The sequence below is a fragment of the Brachyhypopomus gauderio genome, chromosome 20, assembly GCF_052324685.1.
Source record: "Brachyhypopomus gauderio isolate BG-103 chromosome 20, BGAUD_0.2, whole genome shotgun sequence".
In the NCBI taxonomy this organism is placed as follows: domain Eukaryota; kingdom Metazoa; phylum Chordata; class Actinopteri; order Gymnotiformes; family Hypopomidae; genus Brachyhypopomus; species Brachyhypopomus gauderio.
Window position 1 is genome coordinate 3,148,095 of NC_135230.1, and position 26,928 is coordinate 3,175,022.

At 44.4% G+C, this 26,928-nt stretch overlaps 1 pseudogene across 1 annotated transcript; it reads left to right on the forward strand.

Moving 5' to 3' along the window:
* Positions 1-264: 264 nt before the first annotated feature.
* On the forward strand, positions 265-25,190 carry LOC143484150 (uncharacterized; annotated as a pseudogene). The gene is made up of 7 exons (XR_013122557.1): positions 265-364; positions 1,185-1,785; positions 2,602-3,097; positions 13,024-13,316; positions 15,527-15,648; positions 22,805-23,402; positions 23,936-25,190. The product of XR_013122557.1 is annotated as an uncharacterized LOC143484150 (transcript).
* Positions 25,191-26,928: the final 1,738 nt, after the last annotated feature.

Below are 26,928 nucleotides of genomic sequence, written 5' to 3' on the forward strand. Positions count from 1 at the left end.
TTTTCTCAGAATATTAATAGTTTTAAGTTTTTTTTATTTCACCATAATGATTACCTGACTTATTTATTAATTAATTAAGATTAAGAATTAAGATTAATTAAGAGTAATCATTAAATATTAATTTGTTCATTCATTTTCAATAATATTGTGACGTCCGGAGCGTGGCGAAGAACAAGACAGAAAATCCTTCGTGACTGAACGGACGTTACGTTTATTACACACAAAGTAGCGCAGACAGCGCACGAAGAACACTTAGACATGAACGTGAACTTGAATCAAACAACGACGAGCACAGGACACTGCGCGAACACACATTAAATAGACAAACCACATAGACCCCACGTGATGACGAGACGAGCCACAGGTGAGACGGATGATCACAAGACATAACCGCACCCACGGAGATCCAGTGACGCAGACGAGTAGACGCAGACGACGTAAACACACGCCCAAAAGGGAGGGGTCGGGGACCGTAACGTGACAATTATAATGTCATGTCCATACTATAAACTGACTACATTTCAAATTTTATTTGAATTTGTAGTGAAATATAGAAGTTATGGTTATTTATATTGAAGAATCTCTCTGATAACAGACTTTTCTGATAACAGACTTAAATTCTGTATCCAGTGGTGTGATCTAATTTTTGGACTTTTAATTTTTTGTAACATAGCTACTTAAAGCAGGTAATCTTACTGCTTATGTTTTTGCGATAGTGAATTTGATAAAAACAAGAGAGATTCATACCTTTTAAAACTCACCAGGATTCACTAAATTTGACTTGATCTTTAAATAATTTTCTGGAGGACCCCCAGATAACTCCATTATATAAACATTTATGTACATTTATTGCTCAGGTGTTGCATTTTGTCACTTCATAGATTCTCTCTTTACACAGGCTGTTTAGATAAATATACTTTATATACTTTTATGTGTTTATTGTGTAGAATTAGGCAAAATAGGTCCTTGTCCCAACTACACCACATTTTCAGTAATTGCTGGCATTGTCTTGTGTCAGGAAAAATTTTCAGTGAAATGAAAACTTCTTGCTTTAACCCATGTGTTAATCAAATGCCTTCAAGTGGTGCGGAATCATGTTTGCTGTTTCATTTATGAATAACTCCATATTTACACTGTGTTTGCCCTATTTAAGCTTATAATGTTTTTGTAATCTTTTTGTCTAGAAGGATTTTGCCACTTTGTGCAGTGTCCGTAAAGCTGAACTAAACCAAAAAGAAACACAAGACTATGGTCAGAGAGACCAGCACACACCACAGGACACGGATGATATACTCAGTCAGAATCCAGTGTGTAAACCCAAAGCAAATCCAATGGAGACACTGGAACCTGACTGTAACGCTGGAGTCCAGCACACACCACAGGACATGGAGGATGTATCCAGTCTGTCTCCAGTGTGTGAAATGAAAACAAAACCCACAGAAACACTGGAACTTGACTGTAACACTGAGTACCAATACATAAAGCAGGAGATGCAGGATGTGCCTTGTGTATTTGTGGTGTGTAAGTCTGAATCAAACCCTGAAGAGACACAGGACACCGACTCGAACACCACGAGCCAATTCATAAAGCAGGAGATACAGGATGAACCCAATATGTCTCCTGTGGATAAAATCGACCCAAACCCCACAGAGTCCCTGGGCTCTAACTGTAATGTTGGAGACCAGCACACACCGCAGACTCCATTAGAGACGTGTTCAGTGAGATTGGTGGACTGCATCCGTGGTGGACATGATGATTGTAATAATAAGAATGATTTTATACCAGGTAAGTTAAGCAAGTTTTATTAAACATAGTATTAACCAAAACATAACTATTGAAGAGGTCTGAGATTAGCCTAGAATAATTATTAGAACCCTAAGGAGGAAATAGGCTTGTTTAGAAGTTAAATTGCTTACCAAATAGTTGGATCAATACAGGTATTATAGGTTTACGTTGGATGATGGCTAATTATCTATAGAGCTTTTTTATTTCACCATAATGATTACCTGACTTATTTATTACTAATTAATTTAAAGATTAATTATTAAATATTCAAAATATGGTACACTTCCACAGCACAATTGCTGTTTTCAGTTATTTGATATTTTTGAACAAAGTAAATGTGATAACATAAAAGATATTTTTCTTTTTTCACTTGGATAGTTTGATCATTGATTGATGAAGTAATGTGGGTTTCATAACCTAAAAAATTGAAAGAACAACAAGCAAACATATGCATATATATATATATATATATATATATATATATATATATATATATATATATATATATATATATATATATATATATATATATATATGTGTGTGTGTGTGTAATATTTCGGAGTTATTTAACATTAAGGAGTAGTTACATTTAAAAGTTACATATGGCCCTCTGTGGGGAACGATTACGCTGATGTGGCCCGTGGTGAAAATGAGTTTGACACCCCTGTTTTAGATCATGAGTGGCTTTAATAATTCCATTTTAAGTATCTGTTAGCTGTTTAGTTGTAAAGAATTGTGCAGTGTGTATTTGACTAGTATAACAATTTTTTTTTAATCTGAAATTGAGGTATTTGGAATTTTTCTCTGTCTGCCCAGCCAAGCCGTTGCAAACCATATCAGCCGCTAGCTCTGGGTCAGCCTGGTACAAGGCGGCCAGCATCGTGAGCAGACACTTGTCTGATGGGCTGAAACCCTCCGAGCAGCCCCCCGGAAACCCCCCTCCAGAGGAGCCCATCCACTTTGAACCACTGCCACTTCTCAAGCCTGCCAGGGACAGGGTGTACCACCGGCCCGGTCGCACCCAGGAAGCCGAGAGCTTTGACAGAGGGACGCGGGGAGCCGAAACCAGTAAACCGGCCACGGCTCCCATGAAGGGCGCTGGTACTGGGGGGTCAGAGGTCAAGGCTGTGGGTCGCAGCAGAGTGAGGGACTACACAGTGCTCCACCCTTCATGTGTATCAGCGTGTAACGTCACCATCCAGGACTCCATAGACAGGAGCATGGATGAGTTCTTCTACACTCCACCTACGGATCTAGGAGAGGCTGGAACCTTCAGGAGAAAAACGGATGCGCAGCTTAGCAAGCCGACCAGGTGACACCTCTCTGTCTCCACCCCCCCAACACACACACACACACACACACACACACACACACACACACACACCCTGTAGTGAAGACTAAACTTTAGAATTAGAGCTGGTCACTGGTCTACCCTCTTTCGCTGTATTCAACCCCAGTGTGTCGGCCAGAACACCACTTGAGGCCAGGATGCATTCAACTGTTTTATTCTTCAGTTCGGACAGGGATATGACTGTGAGGTGTGTGTTCCAGGATGACTGTGTATAGTGCAAATCTGTGTATGAGTGTGTGGTCTGAAAACACAAATACAGATATGAGATGTATAATCTCCAATTACAGATAACAAGCACAACAGCAGAAATAGAATACACAGTACAACTGGTGCCTTTGCACCATCTGGTGGCGGATATACGCAATTGTCTTAATGACTTATTAATGCTGTACAAAGAAATGTGTAACTACTCGTAACAGCGAAATAGTACGCTATGCAAATAGTTATATGGTAACAAACACATACAACCATAAGGGCCAGACATAACACACATTGTAAGGAAACAAGTCATCGTAATGATCTAACTTAATAATCACGTACTAACCGCTAACTTATGAGTTAGCTAAACCCAAGCGGTGAACCCAAAGTGCTGTGATCACACGAACGCAAACGTGATCATATTACATTACTACTACTATATTACATCCTCCGCCATCCAGAATAACAATGAACTTACTTTGTCATGTACGCACGAACGATGCACTATATACAGTTAAATTCCCCTCGATGAACATCGCACGACGATGTGCTCCCCACAAAGATGAAACTAACTCGTCTACTGCCAGAGCGGCGCAGGTGATGACGTCACGTCCAGCCAGCTAGAACTCTTATGCCCCTGTAGGGCCTTTTGTACAGCCACCCCCAAATGTATAGAATACATTTGCTCACAACAAAAGGGCTCTATGGCTGCACACTGGTTGGAGCTGCGGGACTCTTCTCACCTTCATCAGACGGGAGAGCTGGAAGGACGACCAGCCTGGCGACAGGTCGGGTGTATACTCTATCCTTTACCTGCACATCAGCCGATCTAATTCGTCCATCTGGACTAAGTTGGACCATGATGACCCGTCCAATTGGCCACAGAGCTCTGGGGAGCTGGGGGTCGACAATCATGACTACAGAGTCCTCTGTTAGATCCGCTAGTGTAGAACGCCACTTCTGGTGTGACTGAAGACTAGGTAAGTATGATGAAGCTTGACCAAAAGTGGTCTGCTAGTACTTGGCAGTGCCTCCAAAGGCAGCGGCTCAGGAGCTCATCCTTAGGGTAAACCACCTGAGGGAGAGATCCATCTAGCCACCCCATCAAGAGGACATTGGGTGTGTCTGGATCAGGGTCTCTCGCATCAGAGGAAACGTAGCCCAGCGGCTTGGAGTTGAGGATGCCTTCAACCTCAAGTAGCACAGTTCGCAAGACCTCCTCTGAGACTGCCTGTGCACCCACTGTAGTGTAGAGAGCGGTCTTCACCAAACGTATCTCCCTCTCCCATGCGCCCCCAAAGTGAGGTGCAGCTGGGGGGATGAAATGAAATCATCTACTTTGATAGGTGTTTTTGCAAGACTGGAGACAACGTTGTGAATGCTTCTCTAAGCTCTCTCTCTTCACCCCGGAAATTGGTCCCTTGGTCTGAGAACAGCTCCGTAGGTGTGTCTCTTCGTGCAATGAATCTCCGAAGAGCCATTATAAATGAGTCAGTATCAATAGAGGTCAGGATGTCTAGATGCACAGCTCTAGTAGTCAGGCATTTAAAGACTAGCCCCCATCTTTTCTCAACCCGCTGCCCCACTCTGACCCCTAGTGGCCCGAAACAGTCCATTCCAGTGGAATAGAAGGCGGGCTTGAACAGATGAAGGCGGGAGGTCAGCCATCTTAGGCACAGCAGGTTTCGACTTCCACCAACGGCAGTCGGCACAGCTGCTCTGGAGACGGCGGATCGCCTCACATCCTCGCAGAATCCATTAAGAGCGGCGGATCTCAGCGAGCACTCGTTCTGGACCTGGTTGTCCCAGACGTCGGTCAAAATCCTGAATCAGCAGCTTGGTTGTTGGATGTCCTGGCTCTAGTATGATTGGATGTAGGGTATTAAACTCTAGATGCTCTGACCTGCGAAGTCTCCCCCCCACGTGGATAAGCTCTATGCTTCCATCAAACATGGGAGATAAAGCTATCAGTCGGCTGCTCTTGGAAATAGGTGTACCATCTCTCAGACGGTGGAATTCCTCTGGGAAGCTGCTCAGCTGTGCTCTGCTCAGGATAACTCGCTCCGCGTCGTGGTAATATTTGGCTGTAGGTTGACTGCTCTTATTGCCCGTTCCACATAACTCTCGTACAGTGCTCTCTAGGAGCTCCCCCCAGGTATGGAACTCGCTGTGGTCTGCATCTGAAGAGTTCAACATGGCAAAGGCAGTGCCGCAGGTCGTAAATCGACGGATGCTGCTCTGGCCACAGATCTGGACTCTGTAGAAGGAAGGATGGCCCTTGACTCCACCTATTGGCCTCTGCAAGCTGCTGCAGCGTCCTTCCCCTCGTGATGTCATCAGCGGGGTTCCTGGCTGAATCTGTGCACCGCCAGATATTACGCATAGTCAGGACGCCATAATGAACCAGATGGTGCTTGTAACCAAGGAGATCTTCCTGAAAGTTCCAAATAAGACCCAGAGTAGACTAGGGAGTGTCAACCTTCTCGAGAGTGAGCCAGAGTTCAGCGCTGTTTGATCGGGCCTCTTCAGGCAGGTGACTAATAGCCCCGGGCTCATTGCTGGCCCACTGGCGCAACTCAAATCCAGCTGACAACAATAATGGTCTCAACTGATCAATGAGATGTCTAGCCTCAGCCACGATCGGAAAGCTCTGCAGACAATTGTCGACATAGAAGCATCTCTCGACTGAGGATCTTACCTCATCCCCGGGTTGGCTGTTATCTGTAATATGTCGCTGCAGGGCAAATGTGGCGCAGCAAGGGCTGCACGTTGTGCCAAAGGGCAGTACTTGCCAATCATATACTGCTACAGGCTCATTCTGGGCTAAGTCACGCCATATGAAGCGTAGCAAGGCGCGATCCTCAGGGAGTAGGCGGACTTGGTGAAACATACCTTTGATATCACCCGAGATGGCTGCTGCATGCTTGCGGAATATCAGTAGGACTCCTAGCAAAGATGCTCCTAATGTTGGTCCAGGTAGTAATTGTTCATTCAGGCTGTGCCCCTGGTACTGATAAGAACAGTTGAACACTAATCGGTTCTTGTCGTTGTGACTGACCATGTGATGGGGAACATACCAGGCTTCCTCTTCCTCAGACAGCTGTTGAGTCTCGAGCTTCTTCACTGATCCTGCTTGAATCAGTTTCTCCATCTCTGCCTTGTAGGTGCTGGCCCACTCAGGATCTCTAGACAATCTCCGTTCAACCCTCCTCAGGCTTGGCATCTTTAGTAGCCTAAAGGCAGGGCATATTTCTCTGATGGAGCAGCGGTGTGACATAATGGAGGTCACCATCCACATCCACACGTGAGGTTCGCCTCTCAAGGAGGCTTACAGCCTCGTGATCCTGTCTGGAGTGGGTGACCAGCTTATCACTTCTGAGTAGCACCGTATCAACTTTCCATAATTTCTCCACATAGCCCATCAGCTCATACACCTGAGTTGGTACCGATGTCACCAAGCACTGGTGTGGGTGAGCCGTCTGGTGTACCGTTCTAGCAGGCCCCTGTAACGCCCAGCCCAACCTCGTACGAACTACGGCAGGGCCTCCCGGAGGCCCCAACCGGACCGGCTGCATGGGAGTAATGAGATGTGGGTGGCCACTCCCGATGAGTAGAAGGGGTCTGACGGTCTTGAAGGGCTGTATTGGCAGACCAACCAAGTACTTGTATTTTCACTGAAGCTGCTCCATGGGGTAGGTATGATCTGCTAGGTCGATGCGAGCTGCAGTGAATGCTCCTGTGATGCGATAATTTCGTTTCGGGTTGGCAGGAGAGGAGCTCGAGAAGATCTCTGGGGCGCCTTGCAGACTAAAGCCTGGTTTATACTTTCGCGAGCGACCGTAGCGCGCGGCTCCGCCCACCTCGCGCGACCCTGCGCGAGCGGTGTAGGCGTTTATACTTTCGCGAGCGTCGCGAGCGTCGCTGCAGTGTTCTCCGAAACGATAGGTGGCGATAGGTGGCAGTGGAGAATAAAAAACCCATGCAAAACCGGTGAAAGAACATTTTTACCTGACCAGAGACCATCAAACGTAAATATGGCTTTGCAGTGTTGTCCGAAACGATACGTTAACAAATACGAGCCTCTTGTAATTCCAGGACGAAACATGAGAGAACGTGAAGACGTTAGACGTCTGGGCGTTTTGAAAATAAACAACCATTAAATAATGTGATAAAAAAGCGAATTATTTCAATTCATTTCGAGTATATGTATAAATATTTAACTTAATTAAGTTTAACGTGCTGGGAAATATTGAAATGGACCTTTAAAGTGACGTACAAGTGCTTTAATTCCACCTTGTATAGGTGTATGAACCCGGCAAACATGACTTTGTCCATCGCGCTGAAGCGCGGCGCGCGCGCGAAGTTACAAAATTCGAGAGGTGCACGACCTCGCGCCGCGACAGCGCACGAGGCCCTCGCGCACGGGCGGAGCCACAGCGTTTACGTCATTTTCGCCGCGCGGACCCTCGCGCCGCTTGCGGCGCGTCGAGTATAAACCAGGCTTAAGCCTGTCTGTGGCAGCAGGCAGCAGCATTGTTCTCTCTGAGCCATCGTCTAAGACAGCGAAAGTATCAAGTGTCTGGTTGCCGTGATGAATGAGTATGCGGACAACTTTTAGCAGGACTCTACTGCCTGCTGTGGGTCTATCAAGGTAGAGTACCTCGGTGGTCGAACTCTCGCTAGGTTTCTTTATTGCTGCAAACTTGGCTGGTCCCTTTATTGACCTGGCATTGACCTCATGAAGCACCTGTAGGTGTTTTCCCTGACACAGACCGCAAGCCTTCTTTAGGTTACACTGCGCTACCTGATGCCTTCGTGCACATCTCCAACATCTCTGGCTGGTCCTTATCCAGTCCGTTACCTGCATTGTGGTGAGCGTAGATATTGCAGTACACTGACTGAGGTAATGCTCTGAACTGCCACAGAAGAGGCAATATGGCTGGCTCTTCCCTTGCAAGGGAGCCTGCTTGAGTGGAGTGTTCTCCTTCTTTGTCGCTTCGCCAGCACCATGCAGCACTGTGACTGATTTCCTTCCCTGACGTGGCTCTAGTCTAGACCTCTGTCCTTCTCCGGTCCCCTTTGCAGGTAGCTGGCCATCAAAATCTTGGCATCAGGCCTCATAATTCAGCCATGCTGCAAGGTCAAGCAGGGTGTAGCTGGTCCTGGAGTGGTGGAACATGCGGCGGCGAAACTCTGCCCTCTGCTCGGTTGGTAGCTTACTAAGCAGTCTAGCTATATGTGAGCCACACTGTAACTCCACTTCTCCTGCTGGGCCTAGTGTTCAGAGCATGCCCACCAGTGACTGGATCTGAAGTGCAAACTGTTTTTTAGTATTGCACAGCATTACATTTAATAATTACATCATACAAACGTTATGCCTCAGAGATATAGCATTACACAAAATTATACATACAGCAAACTTATCGCATCGTGTTTCCTCATATTTGATGTTGAGTTCTTGTAGGCTGAAATGTCCACACGTTTGCAGACACAATTGGCAGCGCCAAGGTTGCAAACTCTCACGTGAGACACACGAATTTGGCTGTCTTCACACGCTCTCACGCCAAACTTCCGATTTCTCACGCCGAAAAAAATCTAGTTTATTTACCTCTGATCCACATATATGATTCAATGAGATACTAGTTCGCTCTGGCGCCAACCACTGGCGATCAATCGATCGCGATATAATACTTAATTTGTGTCCATTTTACACCCCCCCCTCAACAATTTACGTTCACCACCCAAACCCCCACCCCGGTTTAAATCTCACTAAAAGTGATCTTGAAAACTCGGCAACCCTGCAGCGCATTATATAACTGTCCTTTTACACGTTTGTAATATAAACATTGGCTGTATGAGGTCAGGGATGTTCGGTAGGTTTTTCTGTCACTTTCTTGCTACGGTGGAGAAAGTTTGCGTATGTGATCACGTGATTGACCGGCTTCATTTGATTGGTCACTCATACTCAGGTGACGAGACGTTGGTCAGTCTTCTCACTGAAAATACAAATTATTTACAAAACGAAAGTAACGGTAGCGCGTGGCGCAAATCCCATTGTAATGGAGTAAAAGTCGCGTTTTTCTCACCACATATTTACTCAAGTAAAAGTAAAAGTCGTTCATATTAAAACTACTCTCACAAGTACATTTTTGTCCAAAAAGCTACTTGAGTAAATGTAACGGAGTAAATGTAACGCGTTCCTACCCACCTCTGTCTACCAGTACCTGATATTTGAATAGCCCAGTCCCATCAGCAGGCAAGAGGTTCTCCAATGCAATCTTCAGTCGAGCAAACTCACTAGGGTCTCGGTTTGTGAAGTTGGGTATAGTGGGATGAGGCCCTCTGCAAGATGTCTCCGCCACAAAGGAGCTGTGATGGAGGTACGTATGAAGAGGTGGCCGCGATCGTGCAGGGGCTGCAGGCTGTGGAACTGTCGACTGTCGTTCAAGATGTTGCTGCCTCATCTGTAGAGTCCAGGAACGGGGGGGGGGGGGGGGGGGGGGGGGGGTGCTTAATACCTGAGGCGAGTAAGTAGTTAAATTGGCATTAGGTAAATTAGATTGGGTAAATTGGCAGTCCCTGATTCCCTGACAAATTCTCCCTGAGTATGTGTCTTTGTCCCTTCATGTCCAATAAAAAGCAGTTGTCTGAGTGTGTGTGCTTGTATGCCCAGTGGTGGATGGTGCTCTGCCAATAGGGTCTGTCCTCTCTCCCTTTCCTGCACCCCATTCAGTCCTCCAGGGGGCTGTGGATCCTGGTAGAGAGAACGCTATGCGCAATTGGCTGCTGCTTCTCACCAGAGTGTGATTGGTTGTACCTACATGATGTCCATGGTCAAAAGCCGATTCGTACAGCGAACACTCAGAACCTCAAGCTTGGCTCGACTTGAAACTCCATGCTTAAAGTCTCATGGAAGACAAAGCTCCAGACTATTCTCCGTCCTGGCTCCAAGATGGTGGAACGATCTTCCATTAGCTGCTAGGACTGCAGAGTCTATTGCTATCTTCAAGCGTAGACTGAAGACTCACCTGTTTGTTGAGTTCTTACCAGAGCACTAACTCAGGTGATACCACTTGCCGTTGTTCTTAAATTGTATGTCTGTTTATGGTTATTTGTCCTGCTTGGCAAATGTCTAACTTGCAAAACACTAGGTAATGACATTGACTCCTGTAGTTTAGTAGTAGTCTGACTCAGTGGTATCTGGAATTCTGGCCTATCCGTACTATTTCCTAGGATGAATTTTGTGATCGGATGCAAAGCACTTTGTAAGTCGCTCTGGATAAGCGCGTCTGGTAAATGCCGTAAATGTAAAATGTAAATGTTTGTGTCACGGACTAAAATATGTGGATTTCATAGTTTTTATGTTAAATTTAAGTTTAAATTGTTCAAATTAAATTGATGTTTTTAGAATTTTTAAGTGACAGCTTTATTTACAATAAAACATTTACAGCAAGTACATACTTATTGAAGAATATACTAATTATTGATAAATAAGACTCATACTTATGCATATGTACAAGTTTATTTCTATAATGTACAGATGTATGACTTTTTCCATTACAATATCCTTGATGTCAGAATACACCCCATTACTATATTAATAATTTACATTAGGATTTTACAGAGTCCACACAGTTGTACAGATAATGGTGAGGTTGTACAGTTAATAGTGGGGTTATGGGTTATGCAGGGATTATGCATTACAAAACAGCAAAGTAGCCCTGTGTGCTTAGTCTAGAAGTCCACATGTTTGTTGTTGTTGCTGTGTTAAAATTGTAAAGCGACCTTGGGTATATAGAAAGGCGCTATATAAGTTGAACATTCATTAATTCATTCATTCATTCATAGTTCCACGTGTATGGCGTCCTCCTTCTGCCTTTGTGTTGTGAACTGGAGCATGAGGAGATGTCGTCGCCTCAAGGTGTATACTCACGCCAGTTGCCTGAGCCTCCATCTTGATGGCCTGAAGCTCTCTAATCATCTGGTCGAGGCGGTTCATTAGCGGTTGGTCGCTGAATAGTTGCACTTCTTCTGAATTGTCTGGCCAGGGAGGTGGCGCAGGCCAGTCATCCTTCTCTCTATCTGGTTCGCTCTTGCAGGATGGCCACATCTGTGCTGGGGTTGGGTCCTGTCTACTAACGCAGGCGTCTTGTTTCAGTTGTGTGCTATGAAGAGGACTTTGGTCAGACTGGAGGTGACGAGCTGTATCTATAAGCTCCTTCATATCTGCTCTGATGGAGGAAAGTTCAGCTAGGTCAGATGAAATGCGCTACTGTGACTGTCAGAGTAAGAGCTGTTCATGCTGGATCTCCTCCAGCTCCACTCTGACTCAGAGAGAGAGAGTATAAATGTGGAATAGAGTAATCTCGTGTCACTCCCCTGTATACTTGATCTGAGCGTAACTGAGATGCCCACTGGTCCTCTGGTTCAAGCGTCAGACGGGTGCCAGGACAGCACGCATCTGCCTCTGTCCAGGCCTCATCATATCCCATGGGCTGGTTGGGTGGTGAACCGTGAGTGTAGTTGAGGGTGGTCATCTTGGCTAGGGGTGGGTATCACCACTGATTTCCCATTTCGATTCGATTTCGATTCACAAGGTCCAGATTCAATTCGATTTTCGATTCGATTCGACCCGATTCAATATCGATTCTTGTAGGGACATTTCAGTTACAATAAAAAGTGTAGTTTGAATGTGAAATGTTGTAATGATACAAGGAACACTCAAACTTTATTAAAATGTATTAAGATATTAGTGTTTATACTGTGAACAACAGTTACATTCTTTTTTAATATCAATTAATGCACACACTTCCACATAGGTCCTTTACCAGAATAGGCATTGAAAGCAGTTTTGAACAGCCGTTTAAAGTGCAAATTAAGTTTGTTTTTTTTACATGTAACAAAAACATTTATGAACATAGTTTTGAATTTTGTAAACATTAAGGTCCAAAAACTAAGATTTATTCATGACTGCATTTTGAATTCTTGGAGATTGTCCAATTTTACTGCAAGAAAAGGAGCTGATCAACATGTTGAGGAGTGAGACAGCTCCTTTGTGCAGTAACAATATTGCCAACTGTTGTGAAAACTTCACAGCTTTATACTTGACGCGTCACAACCGGCGTGAGGGTCCGTGTGCCGAAAACGACGTAATCGCGGTGGCTCCGCTCGTGCACTGTCGCTTCACAAGGTCGTGCACCTCTCGAATTTTGTAACTTTGCATGTGCCGCGCTTCAGCGCAATGAACAAAGTCATGTTTGCAGGGTTCATACACCTTTAAAAGGTGGAATTCAAGCACTTCGGTTATTTTTTTGGCACGGGGAGAACTTGTAGATCAGGGGTACTCAACTGGCGGACCGCGGTCCGGATCCGCACCCGAACGCAATCCTGTCCGGACCCAATCTCATTCCCGATTAACTGGATACGGACCAAAAAAAAAACGGAGCATTTATATCAGGGCTATTGAAAAAACACTCCGTCACGAGTGTTACGTTTGCCACCCCCGCTCAACAACTTACGTTCGCCAACGTCCCCGCCTGTGTGTAATAACTTTTAACCTTTGAACTTTGACAATGTTCAATTCATGAAAACGCATCATACACTGAATCGTTCAATTACAATTGCAGCGTGAGCCTGATCACAAACCCCTGGCATGGTTCACACACACACTCTGCCTCTCTGTCTCTCAGGTTTCGCCCCTCTCCCAGTAAGACCAAGAGGGAGTCCAAGCTGGAGTTCTTTGGGTTCGAGGAGGCTGAGGTGCAGGATGTCAACGGAGAGCCACACACCTCTGGCAGCTCCAGCTACAAAATCAAATACTTTGGCTTTGAAGACCTGAGTTACAGTGAGAGTGAGGATGAGGAAGATTCCACAGCTAAAGGCAGGAGGAAGACCAGGAAAGCCCCGTGTGAAGCTCTGACTGCTGGAGTGGACAGTCCCCAGACTAGTGATTCACAGGAGAGTCAGACAAGCACTAATGCAGGTACAGGCGCGCGCACACACACACACACACACACACACACACACAAATCTATATACACTGCTTAAAAAAATAAAGGGAACACTTAAACAACACAATATAACTCCAAGTCAACCACACTTCTGTGAAACCAACCTGGGGTGGGTTTCCCGAAACGTTCGTAGCGCTAAGTTCTTCGTAACCTCATATGAAACGTACGAGGTTAAGAACTACTTAGCGCTACGAACGTTTCGGGAAACCCACCCCTGTTCAGTTAGGAAGCAACACTGATTGTGAATCAATTTTACCTGCTGTTGTGCAAATGGAATAGACAACAGGTAGAAATGAGAGGCAATTAGCAAGACTCCCCCTATAAAGGAGTGGTTCTGCAAATGGGGACCACAGACCACTTCTCAGTACCTATGCTTTTGGCTGATGTTTTGGTCACTTTTGAATGTTGGTGGTCCTTTCACACTCGTGGTAGCATGAGACGGACTCTACAACCCACACAAGTGGCTCAGGTAGTGCAGCTCATCCAGGATGGCACATCAATGCGAGCTGTGGCAAGAAGGTTTGCTGTGTCTGTCAGCGTAGTGTCCAGAGGCTGGAGGCGCTACCAGGAGACAGGCCAGTACACCAGGAGACGTGGAGGAGGCCATAGGAGGGCAACAACCCAGCAGCAGGACCGCTACCTCCGCCTTTGTGCAAGAAGGAACAGGAGGAGCACTGCCAGAGCCCTGCAAAATGACATCCAGCAGGCCACAAATGTGCATGTGTCTACACAAACGGTTAGAAACCGACTCCATGAGAATGGTATGAGGGCCCGACGTCCACAGATGGGGGTTGTGCTCACAGCCCAACACCGTGCAGGACGCTTGGCATTTGCCAGAGAACACCAGGATTGGCAAATTCGCCACTGGTGCCTTGTGCTCTTTACAGATGAAAGCAGGTTCACACTGAGCACATATGACAGAGGTGACAGAGTCTGGAGACGCTGTGGAGAGCGATCTGCTGCCTGCAACATCCTTCAGCATGACCGGTTTGGCAGTGGGTCAATAATGGTGTGGGGTGGCATTTCTTTGGAGGGCCGCATAGCCCTCCATGTGCTCACCAGAGGTAGTCTGACTGCCATTAGGTACCGAGATGAGATCCTCAGACCCCTTGTAAGACCATATGCTGGTGCGGTTGGCCCTGGGTTCCTCCTAATGCAGGACAATGCTAGACCTCATATGGCTGGAGTGTGTCAGCAGTTCCTGCAAGATGAAGGCATTGAAGCTATGGACTGGCCCGCCCATTCCCCAGACCTGAATCCGATTGAGCACATCTGGGACATCATGTCTCGCTCCATCCACCAACGTCACGTTGCACCACAGACTGTCCGGTAGTTGGTGGATGCTTTAGTCCAGGTCTGGGAGGAGATCCCTCAGGAGACCATCCGCCACCTCATCAGGAGCATGCCCAGGCGTTGTAGGGAGGTCATACAGGCACGTGGAGGCCACACACAATACTGAGCCTCATTTTGACTTGTTTTAAGGACATTCCATCAAAGTTGGATCAGCCTGTAGTGTGTTTTTCCACTTTAATTTTGTGTGTGGCTCCAAATCCAGGCCTCCATTGGTTAATAAATTTAATTTCAATTGATGGTTTTTGTGTGATTTTGTTGTCAGCACATTCAACTTTGTACAGAACAAAGTATTCAATGAGAATATTTCATTCATTCAGATCTAGGATGTGTTATTTGAGTGTTCCCTTTATTTTTTTGAGCAGTGTATATATATATATATATATATATATATATATATATATATATATATATATGGGTTATCGTTGGATGGGCTAGTCTGTAAAATTCCCTTGGGAATGAACTGTGTGTTCCAGCTGTGTGTTTAACTTCTCTGAACATGTCGTGTAGTCCTGATGTCGGAGGCTGTTGTAGGGAGTCCCTTCTGGGCCAGAGCACATCACCCGACATTCTGCAGCCGCAGCCTTTCAGAACCAGCCTCTTTGGGCCAGCGTTATATGGGAATGAGATCATAAAGTCCCTTTGTCCCTCATTGTTGGAAGAAGCCTTCTATTAAAGTGTATAGAGTGAAATCGGGTCATGCTAAACAAGACGTTGTATGTCTGTCTGTCCTGCTATGACGTGTCTGACCCCCCACCCCCGGGGGGCGTGTCCACTAGGGGGCGTGTCTGGCCCACAGGAGTTCCATGCTCTGAATTTTCCCTCTCCTCAGATTCTCAGGAGTGGCTGGAGGAGGCGTGTCCCACTGGCTCCGCCCACCAGAAGGAGCGAGGGGCCAGGCTGACGGACAAGGCCAAGGAGATCAACTACAAGATCTTCAGCGGCCCCAAAAAGGTGCGGGAACACGAGCGAATACAGAAATATAATTGCAATCATATTATGAGTAACAAAAGCTTTTATTGACAGTTAGAATGAGTTAATGCAGCAAGTCAAACTCTGCAATTCTCCCTGACATGCTCTCAATCAACTTCTGGACCAAATCCTGACTGATAGCAGTCCATTCTTGCACAATCAATCATTGCATTTTGTCAGAATGTGTAGGTTTTGTTTGTCCACCCGTCTCGTGATGATTGACCACACATTCTCAATGGGAATAAGATCTGGGGAGTTTCCAGGGCATGGACCCAAAATCTCAATCAATCAATCAAATTTTATTTATATAGCGCTTTTTTACAACAGTTGTTGTCACAAAGCAGCTTTACAAGTGTCGAGTCCTAGCCCCCAGTGAGCAAGCCAAAGGTGACAGTGGCAAGGAAAAACTCCCTAGTTTTTTGCATGAGGAAGAAACCTTGAGAGGAACCAAGACTCAGGGGGGGAACCCATCCTCCTCTGGCCGACATCGGTCACCATGACAACAACAACAATTTATACAGAAAGAAGAGAAAGAAAAGGAAAAAGATGTAATAATGTCCATCATGGTGTAGGCATCCGGTTAGGCAGGAGGTGGCTGGCCCAGGATGGATCGCTGGTCTCCTCATCTCATTATTCCTCAAGCAGGCGGGCAGCCATGTGGAGAAATGAAACAGGGAAAATTAGCGCTGCATGGGGACATATACAGGACAGGTGAAATTATAAACATTTCTGGAGTGTGGCAGCAACTCCAGAATTAAGTTAAACTATTACAGCCTAGCTAAAAAAGGCAGAACCAGAAGGTAACATAGGCTTGGGGGCATCCTGAGACAATGGCATCCGTCCACTGCACTGTCAACAAACTTGAGTGACCTCGAGCAGTGACAGGATGACAGCACCAGCGCCCCAGTCTACCGTAAAACCCGGTCAGAGTCAGAGTCCCGGACGCATTTAGGAAGATCATTCCAAAGCTGGGGGGCCTTACAAGAAAAGGCTCTTCCCCCTGCTGTTACCTTGTTAATTTTTGGAACTAATAAAAACCAGCACCCTGTGATCTTAGTGGACGTGGGGGTTCATAATAGAAAATAAGTTCCTGAAGGTATTCAGGAGCAAGCCCGTGCAATGCTTTATAAGTTAATAAAATAATTTTAAAGTCAATACGGAATTTAACTGGGAGCCAATGCAGGGCTGATAGGACTGGACTGATATGCTGAAATTTTCTAGTTCTGGTCAGAACCCTGGCTGCGGCATTTTGAACTATTTGAAGTTTATTTAGATTCCTATTTGAACATCCTGACAGTAGTGCATTGCAGTAGTCTAATCTAGAGCTAACAAAGGCGTGCACCAATTTTTCAGCATTATCCGGTGACAATGCATTTCTTAACTTAGCAATGTTGGGGAGATGTAGAAAAGCTATGCTAGTAGTATTATCTATGTATTTATCAAATGATAGGTCAGAGTATGACGCCTAGGTTTTTGGCTACTGTGCCAGGTGTAATGGGGTAGTCTGCGAGATTAAGCATTAGATCTGGAATTTTCTGTTTTGAGGGCTTAGGGCCAAGGAGGAGAACTTCTGTTTTGTCCTCATTAAGTTGGAGGAAGTTTAGGGACATCCAGCATTTAATATCTCTTACACAGGCCTCAATTTTTCCTAAACTGAGTTTGTCATCAGGTTTGGCTGATATGTAAAGTTGAGTGTCATCTGCATAGCAGTGAAAATTGACACCATGTTTGTTTATAACTGTGCCCAATGGTAGCATATATAATGTAAATAATAGTGGTCCTAAAATGGAGCCTTGCGGGACCCCATATTTAACTTTTGTACATTTAGATGGAATATTATTGAGCTCTACAAACTGATAGCGCTTTGTTAGGTAAGAATAAAACCATGAAAGGGCTGTGCCTGAGACTCCAACCCAGCGTTCTAACCTTTCTAGCAAGATCCTATGATCAATTGTGTCGAAAGCTGCACTAAGATCAAGAAGCACTAACAGTGATACATAGCCTTGATCTGAAGCAAGGAGGAGATCATTTGTTACTTTAACTAATGCTGTTTCAGTACTGTGATGGAGCCTAAAACCAGATTGGAATTTTTCAAATATGTGATTCCTATGCAGATATAGGCATAATTGCTGGGCAACAGCTTTTTCTATAATCTTAGATATAAATGATGTGTTTGAAATGGGTCTATAATTAGATAGCACAGTCGGATCAAGATTTGGTTTCTTGATCAGAGGTGTAATAACTGCTAATTTACATGATTTGGGCATGTGACCTATTGTAATGGATGAGTTAACTATAGTTAGAAGAGGTTCAGTTACCGCTGGTAATACCTCTTTTAATAACTTAGAGGGAACCGAGTAGTGTGCAGGTAGCACAATTTAAGGAAGAAATTATTTTCTCTAATTCTGATTGTGGGAGTGGATGAAAAGCATCAAGTTTGTAATATAAATCAATATCAACCAAACCAGATGACATACCAGTTGTATTGCTAATAAAAGGTTTTATATTTTTTCTAATATTCTCTATTTTATTATCTCTGTCGGAGGACATTCTGGTACCATTCTTTATTCATGGCTGTGTTTTTAGGCAAGTCTGTGAGAGAGCCGATTCCCTTGGCTGAGAAGCAACCCCACACATGAATGGTTTCAGGATGCTTTACAGTTGGCATGAGACAAGACTGGTGGTAGCGCTCACCTCATCTTCTCCGAACAAGCTGTTTTCCAGATGTCTCAAACAATTGGAAAGGGGATTCATCAGAGAAAATGACTTTACCCCAGTCCTCAGCAGTCCACTCCCTGTACCTTTTGCAGAATATCAGTCTGTCCCTGATGTTTTTTCTGGAGAGAAGTGGCTTCTTTGCTGCCCTCCTTGAGACCAGGCCTTGCTCCAAGAGTCTCCGCCTCACAGTGCATGCAGATGCACTCACACCTGCCTGCTGCCATTCCTGTGCAAGCGCTGCACTGCTGGTAGCCCGATCCCGCAGCTGAAACACTTTTAAAAGACGGTCCTGTCACTTGCTGGTCTTTCTTGGGTGCCCTGGAACTTTTTTGGCAACAATGGAACCTCTCTCCTTGGAGTTCTTGATGATGCGATAGATTGTTGACTGAGGTGCAATCTTTCTAGCTGCGGTACTCTTCCCTTCCCTAGTGCGGTACTCTTCCATTTTTGTGCTGTTTCTTTAGAGATAACCATGGTTAACAGAAGAGAAACAGTGATGCCAAGCACCAGCCTCCTTTTAAAGTGTCCATCGTACATTTCTGTTGTTGCTAATATCAATACAACAGAAATGTGCTTAATGCTTCAGTGCTTCTGTTCATCACCTGGAAGTTTTAAAAAGCATTAAGTGAACCCAGACCCAGTTGTTGTCAAGGGTCAAGGTTCGGTCATGTTTGTTCTGATCTGCAAGCTGACAGCAGGCACTGTGGAAGAGTGATAAATGCTCAAACCATTCAGCGCTGAGCAGGAAGGTCTGTTGGGTGGAGGAGGGCTGTCAGGAAGTGGAGCTTCTGGAGAACGTGGTTTGGGACAGCATGTAGACCTGTGTAATTAATGAATTAATCATGCGTACATGCCTGTTTTTAACATATTGTGTCTAATTGTGTTAACAGAATCTTTAGGTTAGAGCATTTTCTCAGAATATTAATAGTTTTTAGTTTTTTTTTTATTTCACCATAATGATTACCTGACTTATTTATTAATTAATTTAAAGATTAATCATTAAATATTATAATGTCATGTCCATACTATAAACTGACTACATTTCAAATTTTATTTGAATTTGTAGAGAAATACAGAAATTATGGTTATTTATATTGAAGAATCTCTCCGATAACAGACTTTTCTTCATTTAGCTTTTATACAGTCTGTCACGTTGAGGACCCCGGCCGCTCCCTTTAGGGCGTGTGTTTACGTTGTCCACGTGCATCGTCTGCGTTGGTGGATCTTCGTGGTTATGGTTATGTCTTGTGATAATCCATCTCACCTGTGACTCGTCTCGTACATCATGTGGGGCTAATGTGGTTTGTCTATTTAATGTGCGCTCGCGCAGTGTCCTGTGCTCGTCATTGTCTGAGTCTGCACGTTGTGTGTGCATGTTTGTTTGATCGTGCGCTATTGCACAATATATATGTTATTCATCTGCTGCAACGAGGATTCTGTGTCTCATCCTTCACGCAGAACCGAACGTCACACAGTCTGAGAAAAATGGCGCATTTTTCTTCCATTGTTGTTCTGTTTGTATTTAAATTCTGTATCCAGTGGTGTGATTTAATTTGCCATTTTTGGACTTTTAATTTTTTTGTAACATACCTACTTGAAGCAGGTAATCTTACTGCTTATGTTTTTCTGATAGTGAATCTGATAAAAACAAGACAGTTTCATACCTTTTAAAACTCACCAGGATTCACTAAATTTGACTTGATCTTTAAATAATGTTCTGGAGAACCCCCAGATAACTCCATTATATACAGGGGTGCACATAACTTTTTTAGTGAGTTACTCATGTGAGTACCAGCAAATAGTGTTTGGTACTCACCTCATCCATGATAAGTCTTAAAAGTCCTCCTCACTATCCACCGCACTGTCGCCCTCATTGTCCTCCTCAGTGTCGCCCTCATTGTCCTCTGCTTCAGCATCCTGTGTGGCAGATGATGCTGCTGCTGTAGATGTACTTCCTTTCCCTTGGTTGAGCCTCCGGTTGGCTGTCTCCATCCACAGGTCAACAGCTGGCTTTGGGTTAAATGTCTCTGTGGTCTCCTTTGACAGGTGGATGTGCATATGGGCTGAGAGACGAGCATGTGACAGGCGGGATCTGTATTTGTTTTTGATTAGGTTAAGATGTGAAAAACCTCTCTCACAAGCTGCACTGCTCAAAGGCAGTGCAAGAGACAGCTTAACCAGCTCTTTGATCTTTGATATTGGAGTAAGCATCCGGGTTACTTGGATTATTTACTATTTGGACTAGGTCATACACAGAAGATGCTCCCAGCCGTTTTGCTGCCTGCTTTAAGCGCATCCATTCTGTCAGAGTGATGTCTTTATTGAGCTGCAAGATGGCCTCGTATTTTTGGAGAATGTTGCAAATTGTTGTGTTTCCAAAACTGTGGAGGCCTTGCATTTCCTGAGGCCAGGTTGAAGGGTCAAATACTAAGAAGTGATCACATGACTTAAGGGAGTCATATCTAGTTTCAAACTCTTCAATTAACGCACTGAGTAAGTCTGTCTTGTCTATGTCAGCCTCAGCATTAGAAACAGTCTGTGCATGGTCTCCAGCATCAAGCATAAGTTTGAATTGCCCAATGGCCACCATGAGTTCGTCCTTACATTCCCCTATGGTCAGCTTTTCTTTCTGAAATCTGATTGATGTGGTCTTCAAAATGTTACCAATGTCAACCATGTGTGTTAGAAAGCATTGAAAACGCTCTGTGCAGATATGCTGCAAGTCAGGGTTATCACTTGTAGCCAATTGCATTTTAATGGCTGGCAATAGTCTCGATGTTTTTAACAGTACTTCGTGCCGCCATGCAGACCACCTAATATTATGAAACTTTCCCAATTTCACAAAGGAGATCCCATTTTCTTCACATAGCTTCTGCAATGCAGCCGTTTTTTTCGCACCACCTTTCTGTAAATAAAACTGCAGCAGCCTGACCACAGACTGATTGAAGGTGTTGCAGTACGGAACCTTGCGGTCAGCTGATTTTGCGCAATTCTCCAGCATGTGTGCAGTGCACAGAATGCGCACAAGATTGTCTCCAATCGCAACTAGTCCCTTTAGTTTTGGCACAACGCCGTTGTACACCCCGACGTTAACAGCTGCGCCGTCTGTGCACACAGCGACCAACTTTGTTCTCCAGTCGTCCAAGCATGCGTCCTGAAAAAGTTTTACAAGCCCGACTGTTATTGCCTGTGCGGTGCGGTCGGCACCCAATTCGACCAGTCCGAGAAAGTCTGACGAAAACTCTCCATTGGTGGATACTGACACAATGTACACGATTTCCTGCTCAGTTTTTGTGATGTCTTCGGACCCATCAAAAAGCAGTCCCCAAAACTGAGCAGCCTGCAACTTTGCTCGTAGCTCCCTGCTGATGGTATGCGCTATGCTCTGCATAATCCTTGTGCCCCCTTCACGTGAATGATAAGCAGTCCCAACATTAACTCCTAGCCGCTTCAGCAACGGAATATCCTCCGCAAATGACGACATGGGACGGGTGTGTTTCGCTTTATGGAAAGCAAGGAGAAAAACTTAGCCATCTGCTAAGTGGACGACTTGCTATGTCTTCTCGGCTAGCTTGTTTATTAGCAATGGCTTGCGCCACAGTGGCATGTTCCTTGCTCTTTTCGTGTTTGTTAAATAACGGATGATTGAAATTCTTCGACCCTTTATAAAATGCACCTGTTTTGTCTGCTAGCTGTGGATGGGCACGGCAAATCTTGCACCACATTTCTGTTCGCTCATCATTAGCCTCAAGCCACGGCACTTCTTGCAGCCACTTCTCCGAAAAAAGTCTTTTCTTCGGCTCTGGCTCCAGTTGTTGTTTCTTAGTTGGGGGTGAAACTCCAAAGAAGCTGCTTACTGTTGTCTGTTTCTTCTTAGACATGTTTGACTATAATTACCAACATTTACCGATGTACACTGGCGACTTGAGCAGTCATGTGAAATATTTCAGGAGGGATCGTCAGTACGCAAGAGCGCGGTAGTGACCCAAGTGGCAGTACGCGTTGCTAATTTGTGTCACGCATGCGTACCTGCGTACCAGTTATGTGCATCCCTGATTATATAAACATTTATGTACATTTATTGCTCAGGTGTTGCATTGTGTCGCTTCAGAGATTCTCTCTTCTCTCCTTACACAGGCTGTTTAGATAAATATACTTTATAAATGTGTTTATTGTGTAGAATTAGGCAAAACAGGCCCTTGTCCCAACTACATCACATTTTCAGTAATTGCTGGCATTGTCTTTTGTCAGGAAAAATGTTCAGTCAAATGAAAATTTCTTGCTTTAACCCATGTGTTAATCAAATGCCTTCAAGTGGTGCGGAATCATGTTTGCTGTTTCATGTATGAATAACTCCATATTTACGCTGTGTTTGCCCTGTTTAAGCTTATAATGTTTTTGTAATCTTTTTGTCTATAAGGATGTTGCCACTTTGTGCAGTGTCCGTAAAACTGAACTAAACCAAAAAGAAACACAAGACTATGGTCAGAGAGACCAGCACACACCACAGGACACGGATGATATACTCAGTCAGAATCCAGTGTGTAAACCCAAAGCAAATCCCATGGAGACACTGGAACCTGACTGTAACGCTGGAGTCCAGCACACACCACAGGACATGGAGGATGTATCCAGTCTGTCTCCAGTGTGTGAAATGAAAACAAAACCCACAGAAACACTGGAACTTGACTGTAACACTGAGTACCAATACATAAAGCAGGAGATGAAGGATGTGCCTTGTCTATTTGTGGTGTGTAAGTCTGAATCAAACCCTGAAGAGACACAGGACACCGACTCGAACACCACGAGCCAATTCATAAAGCAGGAGATACAGGATGAACCCAATATGTCTCCTGTGGATAAAATCGACCCAAACCCCACAGAGTCCCTGGGCTCTAACTGTAATGTTGGAGACCATCACACACCACAGACTCCATTAGAGACGTGTTCAGTGAGATTGGTGGACTGCATCCGTGGTGGACATGATGATTGTAATAATAAGAATGATTTTATAACAGGTAATAGTATTAACCAAATAGTATTAACCAAAACATAACTATTGAGGAGGTCTGAGATTAGCCTAGAATAATTATTAGAACCCTAAGGAGGAAATAGGCTTGTTTAGAATTTAAATTGCTTACCAAATAGTTGGATCATATATATAGGATCGTCATCCTCCTATTCACGTTGGATGATGGCTAATTTATGTATCAATGAATGTAAGTACTATTGGTTGAGTTTACTTTATCACTGTCAGCCATTGTGCTACAACCTGATTGTTGATAATAGCCACAGCGCTAATGTAGCATCTGTGCATGACTGGGCCGGATAGAATCACATCACAACAACCAGTGGCAGGCTTGAACCCAAAAAGAACACAGAGAAAGGAGGTGGGGCTTAAAGGTGGCGGGGCTTCCTGTTACTCCATAAAACATCTTTTTGTTACATTATTCCTGTTTCATATGATGTTCTGTATGATTAATGTGTTTATTATGTATGGCCCAGTAATAACGCTGCAGCTGCCACTAAGTTTGTTTTTTCTCTCTTCCAGAACTCAAATCTTCTTCTGCACTCCTGCACGTCTTCTCCTGCTCTGTGTGTCCACATTCCTATACAGCTCAAATGTATCTCCACAACCACATCAGGAAATGTCACCATGAGGAGTATGTCAGACTGCTGAAGTCAGGACAAATTAAATATGAGAATCTGGCACCCAAACGCAGCTTCAGAAATCCACAAATGTTATCCAAAACTCTCCAGCGCATTCACAAAGGAGCAAAGCTGTATCGCTGCTCAGAGTGTGGGAAAAGATTTAATAAATGGAGTGATTTCCATCGACACCATTTCATTCACACAGATGCGAAACAGTATTGCTGCTCAGAGTGTGGGAAGTTTTACTAGACAGAGTAGTCTCCACCAACACCATCTCATTCACACAGGAGAGAAGCCGTATAACTGCTCAGAGTGTGGGAAGAGTTTTACTAATCAGACTAGTCTCCACAAACACCAGCGCATTCACACAGGAGAGAAGCCGTATCACTGCTCAGAGTGTGGGAAGAGTTTTCCTAGTCAGAGTGATCTCCAAAGACACCGGCGCATTCACACAGGTGAGAAACCGTATTGCTGCTCAGAGTGTGGGAAGAGTTTTAATATACAGAGTAATCTCCACCGACACCAGCGCACTCACTCAGGCGAGAGGCCACATCAATGCTCAGAGTGTGGGAAAGGTTTTACTTGACGGGAGGGTCTCCACAAACACCTGCACATTCACACTAGAGAGAAGTGGAATCACTGCTAACAGTATGAAAAGAGTTTTAGTACACAGAGCCATCTCCACCAACACCTGAACTCTCACATTGAAGAGAAGCCATATCTCTACTCAGAGTGGAAAGAATTTTAGACAGTTTAGTCTCCACCTACACCAGCATGTTCACACAGGTGAGTGTGGGAAGAGTTATATTAGACAGTGTTATCTCCACCAACACCAGCAGCACACTCATACAGGATTCAAGCTGAATTACTGAGTGCCCAGAACTTCACTCTCCTGACTGTAAGCAACATGGAAGGAAGGGGAATGTTCTTGGACTATGTTCAGATTGCCAACCCAAGTCTGATTTTTGGCATATTCAGATTGTTTCCAGATTGATTTTTGAGACTTTGCAAGCGCTGAGTTTATCTGATCCAGTGTAATAACACTGAAACACAACAGCAATTTTTGGTTGTTTGGAAAGACGTGCCGTTCAGTCCTGTCTTTGAAGTTTGAAACTTTAAAAATGTGATTATTTCAAAATAAAGCTATAATTTTCTCTGAAATGTCTTTTTCTTTGGACCACTATCTTGACATGCCTGATTTTATTATGTTCTGAAATACAGTGGGATGCAAAAGTTTGGGCACCCTTGGTAATTTTCCTGATTGTCCTTTATAGATCATTGAATGTTTGGATTTTAAAAATTCAGTTAAATATTTCATATAGGGGACAAACACAATTAAGTTTCATATGATTTAAATGAAGTTTATACGATTTACAGAAAGTGTGCAATAATTGTCTAAACAAAAATAGGCAGGTGCATAAGTTTGGGCACTGTTGTCATTTTATTGATTTCAAAACAAAAAAATTTGGTTTGGTAAGTTCAGTGACCCTTTACCTCCATACACAGTTGACTCCAATTAAGAGAAAGGGTAATTAAGGGTAACAATTGTACGTTTTTCTCCTCTTTGCATCTTCTCTGAAGAGTTGCAGCATGAGAGTCTCAAAACAACTTTCAAATGACCTGAAAACAAAGATTGTGAAATGAGCCATATTTTGTCAATTGTGATTTTTACACCCCAATCTAAATTTGTCCTCTGCTTTTAACCCATCTGTGCAGTCAGAACACACACACTAGTGATTACTAGGGGGCTGTGGATCACACGTGCCCAGAGCGGTGGGCAGCCCTAGCCCGGCACCCGGGGAGCAGTTGGGGTTAGGTGCCTTGCTCAAGGGCACCTCAGTCATGGCCTGTCTGGGAATCGAACCCACGACCATCCAGTCACAAGACCATTTCCCTAACCGCCAAGCCATGACTGCCCTATAACTGTAGAAAAGGCTATGGACTTTTCGTTTGACAAATGGTTCTCCTTGTTATTTAATGCACTTCCTGATTTCAGCTGAAGGGCTCTTTTTCTGACATCGCTAATTCTAGGATACGTCATTACGTATGCCTCCATGTTTGTTAGTTCGGAAGCCTTGAGTTGTTACCTGACTTCGGAAAGCGTCATAACGTTAATCCTAGTGTTTGTGTGCATAAATTACCCACGTAAGTAACCAAATATTGTAATTTATGTTGAGTTAAGTCAGTATTAGGGCATATTAGGTGCATTTTGTTTATCCTGACATTATTTATTAGATCGTAGTGAACCTGTATAACTCACACGCTGCCTATGTAATCTGTGTAATTCCAGTTAATCTCTGTCAGGTATGTGTAGCAGTGATTAATATAGCTTAGTGTGGTGTGAATGTTATAGCAACGTCATGGACAACATGTAATTTATTGTATTTTATTTCTGTTGTGTTCAGGATCACGCAAACATCTCAATGCGTATCAGAACCCTGTAACTTGTATACCTTTGAAGTGTAATAGAAGAGAATCAAGTTTAGTTAAACCCGTCTGGTGTCGTCCTTTCTGACCATTCAACATCTTCATGCCTTGAGTAGTGCTCTGGCCGGCATTCCTTGAATGTGTCCGATGCAAAACTGAACAGTGCAACCTTTTATTTTAAAATACAGTCCTACCACCTGCTATCTCCCCTACATTAATGGTCCTTTCAGCCAGATAGCTTTGCACTCAGTCAACATAGATATGGAAGATGTTGAATTCCCCCCCCCCCGGACGCCAGACACGCCCTCCTCTCCATTATGAAGATTATGAAGTTGACTACAGAGATCTTGGTGTTCATTGGCATGATGAGGAACATGTACGCAGTTACAGTACTCCTCGTCATCTCCTAAGCCACTCACCTGCCAGGAGCACCGACTATGACGCGAAGCTTGAAGAAGTCCAGCA